This window comes from Palaemon carinicauda, chromosome 7 (assembly GCF_036898095.1).
Source record: "Palaemon carinicauda isolate YSFRI2023 chromosome 7, ASM3689809v2, whole genome shotgun sequence".
NCBI lineage: Eukaryota > Metazoa > Arthropoda > Malacostraca > Decapoda > Palaemonidae > Palaemon > Palaemon carinicauda.
The window spans coordinates 88,491,558-88,516,958 of NC_090731.1; the positions used below are offsets into that span (position 1 = coordinate 88,491,558).

The following is a 25,401-nucleotide window of genomic DNA, read 5'->3' on the forward strand; positions in this document are numbered from 1 at the left end:
ATTCTAAGCTCGTCATGAATAGTTTAGATGGATAATATTACAGAGATGAAAATAATTTAAATTAATCCAAACATACCATGATGAAAATAATAAATCAATTCCAAACATACCATGATGAAAATAATTTAAATCAATTCCAAACATACCACGATGAAAATAATTTAAATTAATTCCAAACATACCACGATGAAAATAATTTAAATTAATTCCAAACATACCATGGTGAAAATAATTTAAATGAATTACAAACATCCTGCAGGTAACCATTTTCTCCTTTTACTTCATCATTATATCTCTCTCTGTTGTATATATACAGTCAAGGATCACAAAATAAAAATTAAATGGGAACAGCTTTTATTAATATACCAATATTCATTAAGTTGTTTAAAACTAAAATATTCTTTAAACTAATAATAATTCTTGAATGAATTCTGGTAATAATCAATAAGTTTTCAGTTATTCATAAGTAGTGACAACAGGCAATATACCTAGTTGTCAACATTTATTTTGAAAATCATATTACTTTTCAGTAGTGCCTATCACACATATAATGTAATAGACGACGTTCTATTATAATAAAAATGTGGTGGAAAGGTTTTATACGAGATTTAATTGTACCTATGCATATATATTATTACGAAGCTGGTCTAGAATAGAGTTAATATTTTATTCCAGTATTTCATTTGTGTATTTAAAAGATATATAGCCAGCTCGTGAAGTGAGTTCCTCTCATGTAGGTTTAAGTAATTGTATGTAAATTGCATAAGACTTTTGTCATTCATTTCATTGTATTTTCAGTCAAGTCAGTGTATGTATATTTATGTTATTTTTAAGAATTAGCTTTTTATTTCAGGTACAGTATTTTGTTACGAAGTCTTATGTAAATCTCGATTAAGTATGCTGTAAGACACGAGGTATGCACATGAGAGCTTACGCCACGTTTACGAGGTATTACATCACACTTATATTTTCACGTGGTTAGAATGTTCTTGAAAGTCCCAGATTTAGTTTACTCTTTTTTTTTTTTCTAATGTTTCGAGGGGTAGGTGGGTGGAGTTAGCTGAGAGAGGGTTATCTCGCAAGCAAGGTTTATTCCCCTATTAAATTTTCTATGTTGGCAACCTAACACTGCTAGAGCCTGCCCCCAAGCCCCGAGAATAATCTATTTGGAATTATCTAGAAGTTTTAAGTCAACATATATGTGCACCTAGGAAATCATAATCAGCAGAAGAGATCCAGCCTATCCCTTTGAAAGAGCCAAAGTTTGTCCGCCCTCTCCTCTCAAGTGTGTCAAGTATGTGCCCACTCAAACGTGATTAATGATTTCTATCCAACATATATCGTGTGTAGTGTGTTTAAACGTTGATAAAGCCATTGAATAACATTTTAAGTGTATTGTATTAATACAAATCCTTGTTTAATATAATTTTTTTGTAACCGGCCCTGTGAGTACAGGTTAAAACAGTGAAGTGTATGTATTCTGCTTATCTGTTCAGAAACCTCGTGTGAGCCAAAACACATAAGTGTATCAGTTACAATTATGTAAATTTCATTTAGTATTTACTCAGAGTGTTAAAGTGTTTACTATTTTCATTAATTACCAAGATTGAATATTTGTGTAAAATTTTATTTCCAGTGACTATTTTCCTTAATTACCAAGATTAAATATTTGTGTAAAATTTAATTTCCAGTGAAAGAAGTGATTGTATAATATTTAAGGCAATATTTTCTATTGTCTTAGTCTAAGGTTTTGTTTATATTCAATATTTCAATATTTCGAGTAATTTAATTTTGGTGTTAATTCTTTTTGCATAAATGTTATAACTTTTTATAGAATATACTCATTTTTGTAAAGTGTGTATTATTTTGATCACCAGTATTTCTTTATAGACCTTGCTCGTAATCCCTGTTTAAAACTGAAGTAAGAGGTTGATTTTGAATAGTTCTTAATAAATAATTAATCACCAAGCTTTGTTTTAAGTGGAGGTGAGAGACCTTTGGATATTAACTGTTTTTGTAAATTGCCGTCTGGGATTTGCATGATTTTTTTGAACTAGGGTATTATTCAAGTGTAACAGATTTATGTTAAAATAAACACGTGAGTTTGGAACTCTGGAGGTTGTGTGTGTGTGTGTGTGATATATATATATATATATGTATATATATATATATATATATATATATATATATATATATATATATATATATATATATATATATATATATATATATATATATACACACATGACAGTTTTGCACATTTAGACTTTTTTTCATAAATATTCATATAGGCCACACACTATACACCTCCTAATATCTGGATTCACACTACATCGAGATCAGAGACCCATGGGGGAATCAACTCAAAGATAACAGTTCTGGCTGGCTAGGGAATCGAACCCGTGCCCAATAAACTAAGGTTCCATTGACTTTGTGTCTGAATTGTTAAGTCAATGAAACCTCAGTTTCGTGGGACCAGGTTCCATATATATATATATATATATATATATATATATATATATATATATATATATATATATATATATATTCTATTCCCAATATACTAAAAAATCGTTATTCGACAAAATAATTTTGACATTACCAGTGAAATTGAAACCAATTCATCAACTATGGGCAAAATCGGGACGCGATAGACATAACACTTCAAATTGATCACGTACAATCGCGCAAGGAGGCAATCAAATTGGTTACACTGTAGGAAAAAAATGGTATTAATCACAGAAGAAAAATTATCCAAGAACACGAGTACAGGAATGAGGAGCAAAGTGATTATGGAATGAGATATAAATGAGAGTGTCTGTAAAGGGATGAAAGAATGTATGAGGGAGAGGGGTTACGAAGGGAGGTTAGACGAAGGAAAATAGGAGGGTGAATGAAAGGGGCCTTAGATGAGTCTTGGTGGTTCCAGGTCCTAAACACACTGCCTGTGAATTATGAATGAGGCAGAGCTGGTGGCGGCCAGCAGCCAGTGTAAATATTGAATAGCCTTGGAAAGGCAAAGCCTACAGAAGGTTATATCTCTCTCTCTCTCTCTCTCTCTCTCTCTCTCTCTCTCTCTCTCTCTCTCTCTCTCTCTCTCTCTCTCTCTCTCTCGTGCGTACACAACAAAAATAGATGAACACTTTATCCAAGTGACAAAACTCTGTCTATATTATTGTAACCTCATACAATAATGGGCTTAAATCAGCAACTGCAATCATTAGTCTCTCTCACAAGAATTACATAAAGATTTGCATGAAAGGAATCAAGGTATAGTTGTAACTATAAAAAGTCAATGTTCATTCGATCTTTACAATTTAAAACTAAGACAGATTTTACACCTATAAACCGTTCCAGAAATGAGGTTTTGATGAATAGCTCAGGGAAGGGTTACAGCTTAGTTAACACCAACCATTCACATCAATAACTCCCGGTGAGTTATGATAAACCTCTACCATTATTTCAATAACCACAACAAGTCTAAAAATTTCTCATATAACTTATGCAACTCTCTCTCTCTCTCTCTCTCTCTCTCTCTCTCTCTCTCTCTCTCTCTCTCTCTCTCTCTCTCTCTCATAATTCCTTGAATCGTATCCAATTTAATCAAAACTGTTTATAACCAGTAAGCTCGATCAAAAGGAAAGGAAATATAATTTTCACTCTATTTTTGATAAATATGAACCTTTATTACACAAAAAGAAAATTATAATGAGTGTATTAACGCTCTCTCTCTCTCTCTCTCTCTCTCTCTCTCTCTCTCTCTCTCTCTCTCTCTCTCTCTCTCTCTATATATATATATATATATAAATTATCTAGTCGTCGTCTATGAATATCAAAATATCATAGACGACGACTAGATAAATATTATATATATATATATATATATATATATATATATATATATATATATATATATATATATATATATATTATCTAGTCGTCGTCTATGAATATCAAAATGATAAAGATAATAAAGATAACCACAAAGCCAGAGACAACATCCAACATAAGAACATTTCAACGGATAAGGAAAATTGACGAAAAAATAGGAAATCTACTCTAAACCGGAATAACCTATAAAAGAATAAATGAAAGATTTAAATATTCTTTCAACAGTAGCTGCACTGCCGTATATTGCTCATTGGGTAATTGACAATTTTCTAGGATTCCAAAATTTAATTATAAAACGAGCAACGTCATAAAAAAACTTAATTTTCATTATTTAACTAACGCCTTCAACGCTATGTGTCACTAAGGATCTTCAACAGATTCATCCAAAGTAACGAAGTAAATTCTTAGAAGCCAAGACAGATTGGCAATACGAATATTGTTTACACCGATAGATAAAAAATGGGTCAGTTTGGAATTCATACTGGTAAGCAATAGAATAATTTTTATACATAGGATGTGGAAGAACCCTTACGGAAATATATTTAGTCTGAAATATTCGCGATGGATTATCATTCGTTTACACTAACCAACTCTCCACCCAATTTCAAGTTTTTTTTAAGTGCTCCTTAGGATTATGATCTTCCACAAACTCTTTTTCTTTGCTTTACTGATCCTTTGCTAAAGCAATTGCGTCCTCTTTTATTATATTTTTCAATAATCCTTAAATACTCGTACTTTTGCATCCATTTGCTTGTTCCCACTCTTCTTAGCTTGTTCCCACTCTTAACATCACATTGTCCTGCTTTAGTTTATCACATCCGATCTTGACACCACATCTGAATATGAATCTCGCAATTTAGTAAAGGTTAGTGTCTCTATGACGCAATACTTCGTCACACCTACAATTTTCTGCTGTATGGAAATGATAATCATAGTCAATGTAAGATTATCTTAGGTGTTCAGGTGTTTCATAATATTCTACCGAGATCCTATGACTTTACATCATATTATTTTTCTTTGCTTAGAATATTGTTCCCGTATGTAGGGTTGCTTTCATTCATGTAGTTCCTGAAAGCAATGAATGAAAAACTATTATTTATATAATCAAGAACTATGATAAGAATTTTAAGTATCTCTTTACATATAAAATAGTAAATTTCTTAACTTCCCAAATTAACCAAAATATAATTTATCATGAATATTCTCATTAAAATTCATATGCTTCGTAAACGTTCATACTCCGAAATATACAGGCCGGTGTACAATTTATGGCAGCTATTTCTACCATATTGAAGGGACCTCGAGCAGAGGAACTAGATCCCGTGAACAGCTCACTAATCAAGATAAAATCAACTGTAAATAAAAAGTGAAACGAGACCTTTCACAACGGATGAGAAACTAAAAGATTGCAATTTTCTTATATATTAATCATATTCAATATAAAAACTGAATCTAATTAACAAAAATACATCCCGTGTGTAAAGAAATATGGGACCGTTGACCAAATGCTCCTGAAATAAATTGTCACATTTCCTTCTACCAGTAATGAACGATATTTACAAAATTACATAAATCATTGAATTCATTAAGAGTGGCCTCTCTCATTAATTATATCGTTAGCCTTGCTACCAATAAATCCATGGATACACACAAGTATGTAATTTTAGTAAATATACTAATATCGTTTAAGGCTTGGTAGATATACAACTACATTCACTAAGGAAGACGGGGAAAAATATGACATACACTGCTGTTTGCCTCTCAACAAATAGCTCTCAATGTTATAGTTGGATTTTAGAAGGAAGAATTTAATTGTTCTGGAGATCGACTCGAATCGGCTCATGAAATCAAGAGTTCTATCAAGAATTGGGTATTATCAAGTAAGAATAAATAGTAAAATAGACTTAAGTCTTCACACTATTTCAAGTGTCAGGAGTATACAGGAAATTCTTTTATGACAATGAAATATGAAGAATTACAGTGGAATCTAAACAAATATTACTCTTAAACCAATATATATATATATATATATATATATATATATATATATACACACATATATTAAAAGCTCAGATAATCAATAAGTATAATCAGTTATCTAAAATTCTCTAACTTAAGTTCTTATAGTTTTAAAAGTAATAATGACCCTAGTCGAGGTGGTAAGAGAGTTATACAAAAAAATCCAAGAATTAAACAATGCGGATGGTTCACAAAAATATAATTTTATAACAATACGGGTGGCTTACAAAAATATAATTTTATTATATATTCAAGGAAAATATACGTTCATAAAAATATCAACTAATGCAACTAAAATTGTATCAAGCAGGTTTCACTTTACATAACTTACATAACTACTTAAATTACAACTCGATCTACACTCCCTGTACTAAATCTTGAGATATATAAAAGACATTATGTGCTGCTACGGGCCGAGCACAGGTCCAAATTATACAATTTGTTTCGATCAACAGATTAATACACAACTTAATTTCGTTAACAGTAGGTAAAGTAAGAGTTTAAGCTTAGTAATTACACCGAGTAACAAAATCAGAAATTTTAAGTAATTTCTATTTTTCCTAACGAACTACCCCAAACTACTTTCATAAGAGGATTGGTATAAACCACTCCGCTCCGACCAAATTAATTCGCTTCCCACCCCCACAATGCCCGGCTGCCATCTTGACCTCAGGTCCCCAGTTCTCGCTCCAACCTTCGCCCACTCTCTTGGTGCCAGTTCACCAGGGGACGGACGGGAGGGCCATAACCTGAAAGTAGTTCGAGGTTATGGAAAAATAGAAATTACTAAAAATTCATGATTCGTTCCGACAAGAGATACTTAGCTCGAACTACTTTCATAGGAGACTCAGACTTAGGAGGAGGGGGTGAACTGGGACCAGGGCCACCCTGACCTCAGGGGGCAAGAAGCCCCATGGTAGACGGATGGGCATACCCGGGGAGGGGGAATGAGAATCATATACCACACATTAAAAATACACCTAGCAATCCATTGATAACTCACCTATTCAAACTCACATTCGTTCCTCCTGCTCTAAGGGCAGAGGGAACACAGGGGGGGGGGGGGGGAGAATAGGTAGGGAGGGGTTACAGAAGGATAGGGGGGACGTGTGTGCCTCACTAACCCTATCGTAACGGAACCTCGTAGGACCTTCACACCTACTGAAGGCCTACCACCACCGGACCTACCGAGAAGGTATCTAACGTCCTCCTCGTAACGTCCTTCAAGTAATGGGCTGTGCAAGTAGACTGCCTCTTCCAGACTCCAGCCTTTAAGATCTGAGAAACTGCCATGTTCTTGGAGAAGGCTAAGGAGGTACCCAAGCCCCTGATGTCGTGAGGCTTCGCATGCTTGGGAGGCACTCCGGAAGTCTCATAAGCCCTCCTAATGACCTTTCTCAACAAAAAGGAGACCGTATTCTTCGACACTGCCTTCTTGACCAGGCCCGTGGAGATGAAGAGGGAGGAGAGACCCGGGCGGTACCTGGCTGTCCTACTCAAGTACTTCCTGACTGCTCTTACCAGGGATAGGAGTAAGTCTTCTGGGTCCCCCGAGGAAGCTATCGCTGGAACAGAGAACTCCTCGAACCTTGAATCCACCACTGAGGGGCTTTGTATCTTCTCCACGAAGGACGGAGAGAATCTAAACGAGGTGTCTTTCCACCCTTTGGAGTGGGAGACCTCGATGGAGAGTCCGTGCAGTTCGCTCACCCTCTAGGAGGATGCCAAGGCCAATAGGAAGACTGTCTTCAACGTGAGCTCCCTGTCCCAGATATTCTTCAGGGGCTCGAACGGGGGTCTCTTCAGGGAGTCCAGGACCCTGGCGACATCCCAATCGGGGACTCTGGAGGCTTGCGGGGGGCATGACTGCTCGAAGTTACAGATCAGCATAGATAACTGATCCGAGGCACCTAAGTCCAGGTCTTTTAGCTTGAAGACCTGCCCCAGGGCTGCCTTAACTCTTTTGACTGCTTGTACCGAGACCTTCTTCTCCATCCTCAGGAAGATTGGGTAGTCTGCTATCAGGGGGATGGAAGCCTCCAGAGGCTTCACTCCCTTATTCCTACACCATTTGCAAAAGGTAGCCCACTTGGCCTGATACACCGCGGCAGAGGATTTTCGCAAATAGCCCGCAATGTAGGAGGCCGCTGAATCCGAGAAACAATCTCTCTTCAGCAGCAACTCGATAGGCCATGCGTGAAGGGAGAGCACCTGCGGGTTTTCGTGGAACCTTAGGAAGTGCGACTGACACAGGAGGTCTTCTCTTAGAGGAAGAGGCCACGGGGGATATGACGCTAGAACCTGAAGGTATGCGAACCACTCCCTCTCGGGCCACCACGGAGTCACAAGGGTCATCCTCGCGCCCCTGGACCGGAGGAGCCTGTTAAAACACCCTCCTGAGGACCCCAAAGGGTGGGAAGGCGTAGATGTCCATGTTGTCTCAGGAGTGCTGAAACGCGGCGTAGATGTCCATGTTGTCCCAGGAGTGCTGAAACGCGTCTTCCATCTCGGACCCTGGGTCTGGTACCGGAGAGCAGTAGACCGGGAGTTTCGCGTTCAGTTTTGTCGCGAACAGGTCTATCACAGGGGAACCCACCTCTCCACGACTTCCCTGGCCACCTGAGGGTTCAGGGACCATTCGACGCTTAGGACCTGACCCTTCCTGCTCAGACCGTCCGCTATGACGTTTTGTTTTCCAAGAATGAACCAAGCCGTGAGGTTTATGTGTCTCCTCTCAGCCCATTCAAGGATATTTTCTGTTATGAGGCCGAGCTCCCTGGAGCGAAGGCCCTGTTCTTGACATATGCCACCACTGTGGCGTTGTCGCACATCAGGGCTACCGTCCTGCCCTCTAGCTCCCCTTCGAAAATTGACAGGGCACTCTGGATGGCCAGGATCTCCAGGATGTTGATGTGGATAGCCTTCTCTGCCTGCGACCACTGGCCTTGTGCTGTGTGAGAGGCCAGGTGGGCGCCCCAACCCTCCCTGGAGGCATCTGAGAAGAGTAACGTCTCCGGGTGGGGGGGAATCCGTTGCCGGAGTGCCCCGCCTGGAGTTCTCCGGCAGGGACCACCACTCTAGGGCCACCCTCCCACTAGGGGACAGTGGGACCACCTGAGTGGGGGAACCGGTCTGGCACCAGTAATCTTTTAGGGTTCCACTGAAGGGGCCTCAGTTTGATCCTGCCCTGAGGGACCAGTTTCTCTAGGGAGGCCAGGTGACCCAGTAGCCTCTGCCAGTCCTTGGCCCTCATAAAAAGGCCCAGGAAGAATGGACTGGAACCCCGAGGTTCCTGATGCGCTCCTCGGAGGGGAAGGCCCTCGCCAAGGTCGTGTCCAGCTCCATCCTCAAGTATACCGCCCTTCTTACTGGTCTTAGCTGGGATTTCTCCATATTTACCACGATACCCAGCACCCCGCAGAAGGCTAACAGAACGTCCCGTTGCTGCTCCAAGAGTCCCTCTGACACTGAAAGCAACAACAAAACGTCTAGGTAACTCAGAAGTTGGAAGTTGCGTTTGTGCGCCCACTCCGACACCAGGGAGAACACTCTTGTGAAAACCTGAGGGATCGTGGATAGGCCGAAGGATAGGGTGGTGAATTGGTAAGTTACCTGGCCCCACTTCAGCTTTGATACTCTTGTTTAAGGCTGAGAGGTCTATCACGGTCCTCCAACCCCCCGAGGACTTCTGGACTAGGAAGAGTTTGCTGTAGAAGCCCCCGGAGTTGTCCGACACCTGTTGGAGGGAGCCCTTGAGCAACATGGCGGAGATATCCACCTGGAAGACTTTCTTGTGGGAGTAGTCCCAGGATGCAAGGTGTCCGCCCCAGGATCACTTACCAGGGGAGGGTCTCGTCCAGGAGGGAGACCCGGTAGTCTTCCTTCAGAACACAGGGCCATGGGTCGGTTCCAGAATTCTCCCAACTTTGCCGATGTTTTGGAGGCATCCCTCCACCGGTGGAGGGGATAGTGGAAGGGGGGCCTCTCGCCCTACTTCCTCCTAGGGACCTGGGCTCCTCTAGCTCTCCTGGAGGAAGAAGACCTGGGCTTGAAGGGCCCCGGGAATCCTTGAAGGGTCTAGAAGGAGGGCTGGTGGAAGGAGTCCCGGGACCTGCCTTCCTTCACGAGTCTCCATCTTCTGCTCCACCAGGTTCTCTGGAAACAGACCTTCCCCTTACACTGGGGAGTTCTTAAGCAACCTGGGGTCTCTGTCCAGGATCCTTGAGCCAACTTAATGGCTTTGGTACCGGACCGTAGAATCTCTCGGAAGAGGTTCAGGCCTGCTTCGTTGGAGAGATCGTGGCTGTTGTGGAAAGTGGCCACTGCCGCAGACACAAGTCCAACCAGGACATGGCGTGGGACAGGGACCAAGCGGAGGCCTCCATCGACAGGGTCTCCTGTAACGAGAGATGGCCTGGCCTCCTTAGGCACAGTCCACAGGCCCTGTGCACCACCGTGGCGAAGTTCAGATCCTTGGGCTCTTCCGCCTCACTCAGGTTGTTCAGGTCCCAGATCCAGGCTAGGACCCTCCCGAACATCGACATTTCCTCCGGTGTTGTGTCCGGCATCACCAGGTCCCCGTCGTACCTGCGGGGGTAGCCGAGGGCTCCACTCAAGCGGGGAGACCCATGTCGAGGAGAGCCTCTGGGGAGGGCAGGAGCCGTCATGGGCTTACCCGCTTTACTCGAAGGGGGCCTCACCACGCCTGGGGATCTCACACCTCTGGGCTGCAGGGTCACTGGGGGACCCCTACCCATTCTTAGCAGCATGGGGCTTTGCCGTGCGGGGCCTACCGCGTGGGGCCCGCCGCTGGGCGGGCGGCCAATGGACAGGCCAGAGACCCCCAGGAGTAGACAACGGGCCACACTCTCCTCTTCCTTGGTGAATGGGAACTGCCATGCCTGCGATGCCGCCTGTTCCTCCTGCTGCTGCTCCTGCGGCGCCTGTGCCGTATCGGGGAGCGGGAGCCATCATGGGTCTGTCCGCCTCACTCGAAAGGGACCTCCCCTAGCCTGGGGAGCTTACACCTCTGGACTCCTTCTGCGGGATCCCTACCCAATCCTGGCCGCACGGGGCCTGCCGCTGGGTGGGCAGCCAATGGACCCGGCAGACAGACACAGGAGCAGACCACGGGTCCTGCTCTCCTCACGGGGACTCCCGTCCCACGGACAGCCCTCCTGCAGTGGGAACGGGGGAACCCCTACCGGCCTTCCTTGGTGAATGGGAACTGCCATGTCTGCAATGCCACCTGTTCCTCCTGCTGCTGTTGCTGCGGCGGCGTCTGTGCCGCCTCCGGGACGACCTAGCATACCTCCAAGAGTACCTCGAGGACGACCGTGAATGGCTCCTCTTGCGCCCCCTGCGCCTTCTCCTCTCACGAGAGGAGGAACTCTCCGAAGAGGTCCTGTCCAAAGACCGGTTTCCGTCGGAGAAAGAAGGAGAACGCTTGGCTCTCTTCTTTTTGTGAGGTTTGTCATCCCGCGGGGTCACTGACCCGGTCTTCCCCACCATGGGGGTCGCCGACCCGACCGAGGGAGACGGTTTGGGGTGGGTGCATCGCACTCCGAGGTCTTCTTCGTCTCAAGGCTGCTCGAAGTCTCTCGGCAAACTACCCGGGGCCCTTGGCACGGTAAACCGGGGCAGCGGATCGCACGTTCCCGATGACAGACCTGGAACAGTAAACAGAGAAGGCAGATCGGTTACCGGGGTTACTGCCGGAGCCGCTACCAAGGGGGACACCTCCGCACCACGAGTTTGGACTACAAACTCCTCCATGGAGGGGGTACCCACAAGGCGCAAGCGAGCCCACAAAGATAATAACAATGGATCCGCCGCAGGGGCCTCACTCGACGAAACAACAGGCTCAACAATCGATTGAGGCCCGGCAACAGAATCACCTATGTCCCCGCCATGGACGGGGACTGGGGATGACCTTTGGGACTTCACCTGTACCGGAGTCGTCCTGGCAGCGGACGACTCTACCGAGGTTTCCCTCGACATAAAAAGTTTCTCCTTCTTGGCCTTCTTCTTCATACCGACTAACTTCCTTGCCAGTCGGGCCAAACGACGCATTCAGGGCAAGTAGAATCCTTCGCGCACCTTTGTCCCCGACTTGTGGAACAAAGAGAATGCGGGTCAACCTCTTCCTTGGACAAGAAAGCACCACACGCTTGCTCTGCAGAAGGCCCAGGGCAACGACAATGAGCCTCCATCATAGGGCAATGAAAAACACACAGGGAAAAAAAAGGATACGGGAAAACACACGGGAATAAAGGGAACACGAGGAGACCATGTGGGAACCACGAGGTCAGGGTCAGAGTGGGAGCGAGGTCGGGACGTTTTTTCAAGGACCGACGACCAAACGAGAACCGGGGACCTGAGGTCAAGATAGTGGCCGGACTTTGTGAGGGTGGGAAGTGAATTAATTTGGACCATCTGTCCTGGGAATAGCGGGGATGGCAAACTCTTTGAAGCGGGGTGTCATTTAGTGCTGGGTTTTGTGTCTTCACCACGAAGGAAGGAACGAATTTGAAGAACAACTCAACGCACCCATGAGAATGAGAGACGTCTGCTGAGAACCTGAGTTCACTTACTCTCCTGGCTGAGGTCAGAGAGAGGAGGAACACCGTCTTTAGGGTTAGTTCCTTGTCAATAATTTGCCTCAGAGGCTTGAATGGAGGATTCTTCAGGACATCGGGGACTTTGATAATGTCCCGCAAGGGTGCCTTGAGTGTGCTGGGGGGTGGAGGGCAGGATTGCTTGAATCCTTTTCCCAGCATCGATAAGCACATGGAAGGGCTTAGGTTCAAGCCCTTGAGAAGGAATGCCAGGCCCAGGGCCGCATGGAATCACTTTACTGCTGGTACTAACATGCCCCCGGGACGAGGGGGCTGGGAACCCCCTCTCCTGAATTGAAATTCCTGTAAGACATCATCAAAGAGATGGAGCTGGGGGGAGAGTGACTGCTCCCCGCACTCTAGTTTTGGGGTGTTTGAATGTGCGTGGATGTAGTACGATAGAGAGTAAAAGATGTGAGATTGGAAGTATGTTTAGAAGTAGGAGGATGGATGTATTGGCCTTGTGTGAGACAAAGATGAAAGGAAAGGGTGAAGTGATGTTTGGTGAAATGTCTGGTAGAGTGTCTGGGATTGAAAGGGGAAGAGCGAGAGAGGGTGTGGCTTTATTGCTGAGTGAATGGATGACAGGTAAAGTAGTGGAATGGAAGGAGATATCATCCAGGTTAATGTGGGTAAGGGTTAGGTTGGGTAGGGAATGTTGGGCGTTTGTCAGTGCGTATGGGCCAGGTAGTGAGAAAAGTGAAGGAGAGCGGAATGAGTTCTGGAATAAATTAACTAGGTGTGTAGAAGGACTGGGTAGAAGGAATTATGTAGTTGTTATGGGTGACTTAAATGCTAGAGTGGGCGCTGGAGAGGTAGAAGGTGTCATTGGAAAGTATGGCGTACCAGGTGAAAATGAGAGTGGTGAGAGACTGGTAGATATGTGTGTTGAACAAGAGATGGTAATAAGTGCTAGCTTTTTTAAAAAGAAAGATAAAAATAAGTATACATGGGTAAGAGTGGCCAATGGAAGAGTAGTAGAAAGGGCATTAATGGATTATGTGTTGATAACGAAAAGAATGTTTGGAAGATTGAAAGACGTGCACGTGTTTAGGGGTATGGCTAACGGTATGTCTGATCATTTTTTGGTGGAAGGAAAATTAGTTGTAGCAAAAGAGTGGGGGAATAGAGTAGGTGGATGTAAAAGGGAGCTAGTGAGGGTTGAAGAGCTAATAAAACCGGGGGTAAAAAGTAAATATCAGGAAAGGTTGAAAATGGCATATGACGAGGTGAGAGTAAGAGAAACTGGTAATTTAGAGGAGGAGTGGAAGTTAGCAAAAGAAAATTTTGTTGGGATTGCAAGTGATGTATGTGGCAAGAAGGTCGTAGGAGGCAGCATGAGGAAGGGCAGTGAATGGTGGAATGAAGGAGTGAAGGTAAAAGTGGAAGAGAAAAAGAGGGCTTTTGAAGAATGGCTGCAGAGTAATAGTATAGAGAAGTATGTAAAATATAGAGAGAAAAAGGTGGAAGTAAAGCGCAAGGTACGTGAGGCAAAGAGGGCAGCTGACCTGAGGTGGGGTCAGGGACTGGGTCAGTCATATGAAGAGAATAAGAAGAAGTTTTGGAAAGAAGTGAAGAGAGTAAGGAAGGCCGGCGCAAGAATTGAAGAGACAGTGAAAGATGGAAATGGAAGGTTGTTAAAAGGAGAGGAGGCAAGGAAAAGGTGGGCGGAATATTTTGAAAGTTTGCTGAATGTTGAGGATGATAGGGAGGCAGATATAATTGCTGTTCCAGGTGTTGAGGTGCCAGTGATGGGAGATGAGAATGAGAGAGAGATTACAATAGAGGAAGTGAGGAGAGCACTAGATGAAACGAGAGTAGGAAAAGCATCTGGTATGGATGGTGTGAAAGCTGAGATGTTGAAGGAAGGGGGTGTGACTGTACTTGAATGGTTGGTGAGATTGTTTAATGTGTGTTTTGTGTTGTCAATGGTACCAGTAGATTGGGTCTGTGCATGTATTGTACCACTATATAAGGGTAAGGGAGATGTGCATGAGTGTTGTAATTCAAGAGGTATTAGTTTGTTGAGTGTAGTTGGAAAAGTGTATGGTAGAGTACTGATTAATAGGATTAAGGATAAAACAGAAAATGCAATCTTGGAAGTACAGGGTGGTTTTAGAAGAGGTAGGGGTTGTATGAATCAGATTTTTACAGTTAGGCAGATATGCGAGAAATATTTAGCAAAAGGTAAGGAGGTGTATGTTGCGTTTATGGATCTGGAGAAAGCATATGATAGAGTTGATAGGGAAGCAATGTGGAATGTGATGAGGTTATATGGAGTTGGTGGAAGGTTGTTGCAAGCAGTGAAAAGTTTCTACAAAGGTAGTAAAGCATGTGTTAGAATAGGAAATGAAGTGAGCGATTGGTTTCCGGTGAGAGTGGGGCTGAGACAGGGATGTGTGATGTCGCCGTGGTTGTTTAACTTGTATGTTGATGGAGTGGTGAGAGAGGTGAATGCTCGAGTGCTTGGACGAGGATTAAAACTGGTAGGCGAGAATGATCATGAATGGGAGGTAAATCAGTTGTTGTTTGCGGATGATACGGTACTGGTAGCAGACACAGAAGAGAAGCTTGACCGACTAGTGACAGAATTTGGAAGGGTGTGTGAGAGAAGGAAGTTGAGAGTTAATGTGGGTAAGAGTAAGGTTATGAGATGTACGAGAAGTGAAGGTGGTGCAAGGTTGAATGTCATGTTGAATGGAGAGTTACTTGAGGAGGTGGATCAGTTTAAGTACTTGGGGTCTGTTGTTGCAGCAAATGGTGGAGTGGAAGCAGATGTACGTCAGAGAGTCAATGAAGGTTGCAAAGTGTTGGGGGCAGTTAAGGGAGTAGTAAAAAATAGAGAGTTGGGCATGAATGTAAAGAGAGTTCTATATGAGAAAGTGATTGTACCAACTGTGATGTATGGATCGGAGTTGTGGGGAATGAAAGTGATGGAGAGACAGAAATTGAATGTGTTTGAGATGAAGTGTCTGAGGAGTATGGCTGGTGTATCTCGAGTTGATAGGGTTAGGAACGAAGTGGTGAGGGAGAGAACGGGTGTAAGAAATGAGTTAGCGGCTAGAGTGGATATGAATGTGTTGAGGTGGTTTGGCCATGTTGAGAGAATGGAAAATGGCTGTCTGCTAAAGAAGGTGATGAATGCAAGAGTTGATGGGAGAAGTACAAGAGGAAGGCCAAGGTTTGGGTGGATGGATGGTGTGAAGAAAGCTCTGGGTGATAGGAGGATAGATGTGAGAGAGGCAAGAGAGCGTGCTAGAAATAGGAATGAATGGCGAGCGATTGTGACGCAGTTCCGGTAGGCCCTGCTGCTTCCTCCGGTGCCTTAGATGACCGCGGAGGTAGCAGCAGTAGGGGACTCAGCAGTATGAAGCTTCATCTGTGGTGGAAATGTGGGAGGTTGGGCTGTGGCACCCTAGCAGTACCAGCTGAACTCGGCTGAGTCCCTGGTTAGGCTGGAGGAACGTAGAGAGTAGAGGTCCCCTTTTTTGTTTTTGTTTCTTGTTGATGTCGGCTACCCCCCAAAATTGGGGGAAGTGCCTTTGGTATATGTATGTATGTACTAACATGCCCCAGTCGAGTCATAGGTGTACCAGGAATTCCACGATGACCGGGATTAAGGCCTTAAGGGGCTGAATACCCTCTTTATCTCACCATTTGCCAAAGGTCACCAACCTCGTCTGGTATATGGCTCTCGAGGATTGTCATAGATTCAAGGTCATTTGGGTGGCTGCCCTCTTGGAGTGCCTCCCTCTCCTAGGCAAATGCTGGATAGTCTCCACACGTGAAATGAGACGTTTTGGAGGTCTTTGTGGAACCTCTGGAAGTGAGGTTGACTTAGCAGGTCTAGTAGTAGAGGAAATGGCCACGGAGGTTCCATTGCCAAGGACCTCAGGTCCATGAACCACTCCTTTTTGGGCCACACGGGGTTACCAGAGTCATCTTTGTTTGTTTCGCCCACCGCAAGCGGTTTAACGTCTGTCGCAGAAGGGTAAATGGAGGGAAGGCGTACACGTCGAGGCCGTCCAATGGATGTTGAAACACATCTTCCACAGCTGCGGTTGGGTCCGGCATTGGGGAAAAAGAGACCGGCAGCTTCGCATTCAGCTTTGTGTCAGGGAGGTCCAGGCCCGGCAATCCCCACCTCTCTATCACTGCCCCTGCTACCTTCGGATGAAGGGACCATTCCCCTCCGCAACATTTGACCCCTCCTGCTGAGACCGTCCGCGACTACGTTCCTTTTTCCTGGGATGTACCCGGACGTCTGAGAGGTGGCATTACCATCACCCAAACACATTATTTTTACCGCCAGGTTGTGGGTCCACCCTGTTTCTTGTCCGGCAGGGGGGCTCCCAAACCCTCCCTGGATGCGTCCATGAACACAAGGACTTCTGGAGGAGGATCCAGTAGTGAAAACCCCGCTCTTGAGTCCAACAACCACTAGAGTGCCTCCCTGGTTGACTGGGATGGGGAAAGCTTTGTTGATGGACTCTTTCAGGTCTCACTGGGCTGGCCGTAGCATCAAACTCCCCTTGGGAACAAGTTTCTCCAGGGACACAACGTGGCCTACCAGTCTCTGCCACTCCTTTGACGACACCGGTTTTCCCATGATGAAAGGCTTCGCTATGCTTTAGAGATTCCCGATCCTCTCCTTCATCGGGAAGGCCCTGTTTTGCACGGAGCATATTTCCATGCCCAGGTAAACTGTCCTTGTGGTTAGGGAGGGCTTCAACTTCTCCCAGTTGAACACCAACCCCCAGTTCCATGCAGAAGGCCACTAACTCGTCCGTTTTCTTTAAAAACTGCTCTCTGGACTCTGAAATGAGTAACCAGTCGCCGAGATACCTCAACAGTCTCATCCCCCTCTTGTGCATCCACTGGGAGACCAGAAAAAAGACTCTGGTGAAGACCTTAGGCGCTGTTGAAGGGACAAGACAGAGGATGTGAAACTGGAAGAATTCTCCCCACTTGAACCTGAGGAACTTCCTGCTGAACAGGTGGACTGAGATCTGGAAATATGCATCTTTGAGGTCTAGGGATAGCATGAAGTTCCCTTCCCTGATAGCTACTTGGACCGTCCTGCCCATTTCCATCTTAAATGAGGTCTTGGCGATGAAGCGGTTGAGGGACCGAGATATCGATGACTGGACGCCAACCACCCGAGGTCTTCTCCACCAAGAACAGATGGCTGAAGAAGCCCAGCAGGTCGGGGGTCACCGCCTGGATAGCCCTTTTGAGGAGTAGGTTCTGAACTCCTCCTTTCAAGGCCCTCCAACATTTTCCTCCTTGGGGTGTAGGGAGGAAACTTCGAGGCCCTTGAAAAGGATATGGTACCCTTCCTTCAACACTTGAGTTCGTCCACTGATCTGCACCTTCCTTTGCCCAAGTTCTCCACGTTGAATTGAGGCATTCGCTACCCCATACTTTCAATTTAAGTAAGCGGTCCCTATGTGCCCCTCGGTTGGCTTGGGCTCTTAGTTTACTGCTGCTTGAGGCTGGTCTCTGTCCTCCTGAAGGGGGCTTAGTCGGAGGAGCCCAAGGGGAGGAGGACGAAGCTTGGACAGGTGGCATAGGAGGGGGCTCACCTGACCGGGCCCTGGCCCTTCTATGTTAACGCGGCCAGTATAGGGGAAGAGAAGACGAAGCCAACGATGCAGTGGGTGCCCTGTGGAGCATCACGACGTGAATCTCCTTCCTCCACTTAAATAGTGCCTCTTCCACCATGTCCACTGGGAAAAGAGCCTCCCTAATGATGGGGGTGTCTCTAAGAGCCTTCGGCTACCTGTCCAGGAGTTGCTTTGGCATCCTATAGAGAACGGCATCCCTCCTGCGCAGGACTGAGTTTTATGCCGAGGTGTATGATTGGCCCGCCAAAAAGGCTATAGCCCTTGACCCTGAGACCGTTAACGCCAGGAACAGCTCCTTCGCCGGCCCCCATCCCCCCTTTATCATTTTCCAGGCCGAATGAGACCAGGGCCACGGATCAGAGGTCTAGCTAAGAAGCCGCGTCTCCAGCGGCATATGCGGCCGCTTCCATGGCTGTTGCCTCTTGGATCGTGAAACCCACGGACCCACCTAACAGTCTATTCTCTGTCCAGCCGGGGGACAGGGCAGCCAAGTTCCCTTCTGAAGGGTGATGTCTCTGGGAGGTCCCCTCCGGATTTTAAAAGCGCCTGTGTTTCACCTCCAGAAAGGGTAAAAGCTTCGGTGCACTGTGGGGGCCTGTTCGGTCCTTTCGGCTCCGTGGTGGCAGCGGCGATTCTCTTGAGTCGCTGCCCGATGGCTGGTTAGAGAGGTAGAACCAGGGAGGGCCTTGCCTCCCTAGGGGCTCCAAACCGGCGTTCCAGACCGGTGTCGTGGGGTTGAACCTGCACCGGAGGGGGCTCGGGCAGGTCATTAAGTCTCCTTATCAGACCCAACACCCTACGGAGGGACGAAACTTCTACCACCTGGCCCTCCTGGTGGTCTTGCGATCCCATCTCCGAAACCCCTCACCGGTTACGTAAGCCCCACTTGGAGCACCCTGCCATGGGTCTGAAGATCGAGTATCCCGGAGGTCCGATCTCCTTTCCGAGGGAGTTTGGCGCCGCTCCACTTCTCTGCGGCTCCTCTGGGGCTCTGGGTGGGGTACGGATCCCCGAGCCATAGGAGCAAGTCCTGAAGGATGGCAGCCCTTCACGTGGCCATCTGTTCCTCCCTAATGTGGTAGGTCCTCAGCAACTGGGGGAGGATAGACGGCGTCGTCTAGAGGTAAAACTCCTCCCAAGGGGTCTGGAGAACTGGGTCCGTAGCTTTCCACCCCACCCCAGAAAAGGATACCTTAGCAGGGATATGAATGGCGTCCTGGGGGTTCCTGAAAAGGTCTCTTGCTTCCACGAGGTCAGATCGGCTGCGGACCGCCGCTCAACAGAGGCGCCGATCACTGTTGCCGGATAAAAGGTCATAAGGCCGTGCCGGAACGAGGGTTGGTGGCTCTGGAGACCTATTGGGTCTGACTGTCCTCGCCACGCCATCGGCGGAAGAGCGGATCGGGCTACGTGGTTCCCACGAGGAGCTTCTGAGAGGGGATAACAGTAACCCGCTGAACGAGCAGCGCAACCCTGGAGCAAGCGCTCCCTGGTAGACATTACTGCCTGATATATATATATATATATATATATATATATATATATATATATATATATATATATATATATATATATATATATATATATATATATGTGTGTGTGTGTGTGTGTGTGTGTGTCAATATATAATATCAATTTTTATTATATATATAAGTTCACTTTACTTTTATAAAACATTCTGATGTTTGATGACTCCACTTGGTCGAGGCATGACAAGCACATTCCCTATCCGTAAACTTTACGTATCATCTTCATCTTATCAAAACAACCAACTTTGCCAAAATAAATCTAATAAGGGTATCTTATACGAGTTTGCTAAAATACAAACGTGGTACTAAAGCATCATCATCGTAATCAACATCAAAATAAAAAAAAAATACTAGTTAATATGTTTATGGTATATTCTTAGACCATACAATTTTGTTTAAATCTAGTGTCGTTGAATAAGAGAAGTGAAACGCACGGGTAAAATCTTTATATATTATAAAGTTGTTTCAAAATCATCAGCTATGTTCTTGGGCTGAACGTGATTAGATTTGCGTCAATACATGAATATGGAGAACAAATATAACAAACGAATGTACGAATTTTAAGTAGTTTATAACTTTTGCAGTTACGAAAGTTCATCAGAAGTTAACAGTATATTTGGAACTGGATATAAAATCTGTAACATTTCTGTTTTGGATAAATTCACATTTCCAGCCTCTAATTGCCTAATTACCTGGCCTAAACCTTAAAACAGCGGTTAAAATATATTGCATTACTAAAGAAGAAAAGTAAGCAACGAGACAAGAAGGTGTGTTATATAATTAAATGAACCACAAAAAGCACAGGGTATGAAAACAGGTAGTGAATAATTTATCCTAGTCATTCTGTTACAGTTCTGAGCAGATTGCATGTTATGTTATAAGTGGAGGGAAATGATTATACATATAATATTCAAAATATTGTCTACATAAATTATGATCATTGTGATGATTAACAAAAATGTGCACACGGAACAAAAAAGTGAAAAACTCTGCAGGTATTTACTTGCTAAATAAGACATCATTGTTCCAAAAAATTAAAAAAAGATTATAGATACATGGAAATTTTATTCATATTTGGTAACCTCTTTTCTCTAAAGTTTGTCCGATGGACCTATGACGACATATCCTTATCACTATTTTGAACTAAACTCTATATTAAGCTCTTTGCAAAGCGGTGTTGCCTCATCCGTAATTAGGAAATAATTGAGTATTAATTTTCGTCAATACTCCATATTAGAGACTAGCTTGAAACTTTGATATAAAACATGTTTATAAAATAGGTCGATGAATAATATTCATCTATAAGTCGGGCGCTACATATCTCAATGTTAATCGTTTGCAATGCAAAAAAAAAAAAAAAAAAGAAACCAACTTCTAAACTTTTCACGACAGAGTTCTAGTAAAGAAATTCATATGCTTTGTAATTCTATCATTTTAAGGTATTATGGCTCTAAATCTCTTATGTATCTTGTTTTCTCAGCAATTACCTGGATGATGGGAAAAATCCGGTAAATATCCATTATAACATTCCACTCAGTTGAAATTATTCATTACATTTTCAAAATAATTAAAACTACCAAAACCCCAATAACAGGACGCCAACGATTATTTTCTAGCGCTACAACTTAGCCATGGATATCCATAAATAAAATTTTTAACCAGTAGTATGATTCTTTATATGCAATCATCAGTTAAAGATATCTCCTTTTCACCAATTTTTTTGGTGTTACATAGTAAGTTCTACAAGAAGTCTCCTCAAGACAAGTCATTTCAATACGGGGCCCATAATATTTCACAATATAAGGAATATCAATCAAAATGTTTTAACATTTTACGATATTAATAAGTAAGATATTCCGGCGTCCTGGAATTTTAAGAATTTTTTTGTACCATTCTACAATACACTTTTACATACTTACCAGTTTTATAGAAAAATAACAAACCATCAAAAAGAATACCGTCTGTGCGAACTTTATTAGGTCCTGTACTTACAATAGTAAACGACTACCCAAGGGAATGGTAAGACTGATTTTTTTCATCGCTTATATTTACTATACTATTACACAAGTAGTTCCACGGATACTATTATTTCTTAAACACTGAATCAAAAAGAATGTATGGTTTGTCTTTTTTTCACTAGAAATATTTCTGAAAAACTATATTACCATAAATGTAAAATTTTGTCATAGTCTTTGTATGTCGCCAATAATGTTTTCTTACAAAGAAAATAAAATTTTTGTCTTATTTTTCTAGATGGCTTGTTTCAGTTATTGTAAATTTCTTCTAGCGAAATCGAGACAAATTTTTGGTTTTTTATCGTTCGTTTATTACTTGAATGACCACTTAAACAGTGCAAAGTAACTTAAAAACTGCTATTAATTAATTGAACTTGATACTAGAAAGTAAGTATCCCCTGCTTTTTTAGCCAACATACGAAATTATATCCCAGTGCTATTCACTAGTTTTAAACTACTATTTTAAACATTATGACAGAAATCAAATACAATACTTCTCGCTAATCAACAACTATCAAAACATTTGGCAAACTTGAACATAGCGTGAAATTATATTCAACAGCGGCATCACCACATTTTACATATTCAAAAACGTAATTCAGTTATTTTACAAGAGATATGGTAACCTAACCAACAAACTGAATTTATCTGTGGTACATCAAACCAAACCATACGTACCATACCATACGAATTAATCCATACATCCATTTAGAGATGAAATGCCGTTTAAAGTTATTTTATACTGTGAAGTCTTTCGTCAGCCATTTAGAAAGTATTTCAAGGAGCCATCAATTCCATAACGAATACTTAACCCTCTTAACGTAAGACCATAAGAAAGAAGAACAATACAGTCATTAGAGGTCTACATAACACATCCCAATCTAAGAATGTTTGAGGTGACCCATCACAAAATCCTCGACATCTGCACCTCATAAAAGAATCAAGAAACAATGTTCTCCAGAGAGTCTTAACACAGAAGCACTCTTATAAAACGCTCAATTTTTAAGGGGAGAAGGGAGAAACGACGCGGTTAAAGATAGGGACTGGCATCATTAGAGCGAAGTCTAACGCCATCTAGTAGCAAAAACTTGACAGAAGGCGATCTAATTCAACCCGGTGCTGCCATCTCTCGCTTACAAACCCAATCATGTAACATTCAATTCGACAGAAAATGGGACCTAACCCGAACTCTGTATAACCACCCCAGAAAGTCAATCTTACACAGTCGCCTTTAAATATAATAACCATCCTCTCTAAAAAGAATGCGTTGTAATTATAGTAAAATGCAAAGCCTTTGGTGATGACATATGGACGATTTTAATTACTTATTTCTTATCATATGCATGTATGACTAATCCAAACAAACGGAACAGTTTTTTTACACACAGACAAAGAGAGAGAGAGAGAGAGAGAGAGAGAGAGAGAGAGAGAGAGAGAGAGAGAGAGAGAGAGAGAGAGAGAGAGAAAAATTCTTTTCACGAAATTTAAATGCATATTCTTAGGACTACTCAAATCTCGAACAGTTAACTTCTTATGTACGAGTATCACCAATTCATTCATGTCTATTTATGTGCAACTATGAGACAACTGGATATATCGGTGCGCCTTGAAAAACAATCCTTTTATAAGAAAATATTAGTTATCACAATACATAACAATTAGCAATAATTCATGTGAAGGAAAGGTAAAGGCTACTCCTTCGCTTAGACAACTTTACAAAAATTAAATCCTGTAATGTCCATTAAAGTCTCCGATATGAGAGAGAGAGAGAGAGAGAGAGAGAGAGAGAGAGAGAGAGAGAGAGAGAGAGAGAGAGAGAGTAGATATATGTTTTTGGAAATGAGGATGCATTCTTATTGTTCATAATCTGAACACTCCACAACATAATTTCTTATACATCTCATCCTCATTAGTCTTTTCCTTGAGGTAAAAGTGTTTAGCAACATAAACGTTCTCAGCAGGTCTCTCCCTCATGTGAGATAGATAAGACCAGCCCTCGGACCTTTTACTTGACCCTAAATGAAGCTGGTGGACGGAAGGTCGGAATCTACCCCTGACCTTCCGATTTTTCATCCTCTTCTTTTGACCCGATTAGTCTCATTATATAGCAGGACTAAACTTTATATGTATTATTATGGAGCTAGATTATTGTTTTGAATTAGGGGTTTGTTTCAATGATATAGGTGAGAAAATCCTCTCACAACGATTTAACATAACATTTTTGTGTATGCATCTGTATAACCATAATCTTCCTCTTACCGTAAGGTTATTAGTATTGCATGTTCATACAGATTATTGATTGATTTATTATTGAGAATTGTCGTTTGTCAGGTAATTGGCTAACAGGAATTATGTTATTGCGTTAATTTGTCTATTTGTGAGTATGTGTTTAGTATGTAGTATTGGAAGTGCGATCAAGCACAATGAAATGGTTTTACGCAACAGTAATGTTCAAACAATAATTGAATTCATATATGTTGTACTATGTGCTGTAGAAGTGCTGAAATTGTTTTTTTCTTATATTCGACAAGTAGAGCATTGTCATGATCACCCATCCCCAGAGGAGTTCGAGTATAGGCTGAGGAATTTCTTGCTAGGTAAGATCATCATCCTAAGCAATCACGGTCATAATGTCACTTCCAATAATGATAACATGCCATGTATGAGTAATACTAGTGTTATGGAACCATGTAAGTCTTGGGTTTTCAAAACCCCTGAAGAAAGTGACTCCAGTCATGTTGACTTGGACTATGAATTATGTATCTCTGCTCATCTCTTGATGACACTTCCTCAGGTGGGTCTACCTAATGAGCTGGAGGAAGAGGATTTTGTAAATCTTGAAGTAGAGTTTGAAAGTGGTACTGAAATGGAAGCCTTGAATTATCTGGGAGGTTATATAGCTCATATGTACAGAAATAAATATCCTTCCTTAGGATTCCCAGATAATGAAGGCCTAAACAACGACTGGATCTCCAAAGTGAGGAGGAAAGTGTTGTTTGGGCCTAGTCCTTGATTTTTCAATAGATTTAAAGGAAATGGAACAACTCTTTAAATCTTTTCATGGGGAACAGTTGAAAGCAGGTGTTGATGGGATTAAGAAATTAGTTCACATTTTCGGGGTATTAAACATTGATGTTCCAGAGGAAATAATGATGTTCTTTATTAGGTGCAGAATACATTTTAGGGTGAAGATATTAAATTCTGAAAGGAAGTCAGAATTTCTTTAAAAAAAGTAAAAATGAAAAAATTCTTCAGTAATATTCTGCAAATAAAAGAGCATTGTGCTAATTCAATAAAGTCGGGAAATTTTCTTTTCTGTTCATATTAATTCACCTTCGTTACTCTCGCTATTTATATTCCAACAAGATTATATTCTGTATGGCAAGTCTTAGATATGGTGATATAGCAAGAGAAACAGCGTGAAAAACGTAGGTGATATTCAAATGAACATAAATAATGACACGGTGCCGTTATCTAGTAAAGTTCGAGATCTAGGTGTATTTCTTGACTGCTACCTATCTCTAAATGCCCAAATAAATAATGTAATAAAAACTGCTGGTTATCATCTAAGAATTATTGCGTTTATAAAAAAGTACCTAGACGAAAATTCTGTAAAGAAACTTGTGATAAACTGTGTTATTACCAGGATTGACTACTGAAACTCTATCTATTACAATTTACCAATTGTGCAACTTAAAAAATT

At 42.8% G+C, this 25,401-nt stretch overlaps 1 long non-coding RNA gene across 2 annotated transcripts in view; it reads right to left on the reverse strand.

The window, feature by feature from the left end:
• The window catches only part of LOC137643603 (uncharacterized), a 343,211-nt gene that overhangs the window by 184,321 nt on the left and 133,489 nt on the right, over positions 1-25,401 (reverse strand). The window contains exon 4 of one of the 2 annotated variants that reach the window (XR_011045022.1): positions 4,014-4,959. The exons of the other annotated variant lie outside the window; for it this stretch is intronic. This is a non-coding gene — a long non-coding RNA (uncharacterized lncRNA). Of the gene's footprint in view, positions 1-4,013; positions 4,960-25,401 lie in introns of those variants that run through there. 2 annotated transcript variants of the gene reach the window in all.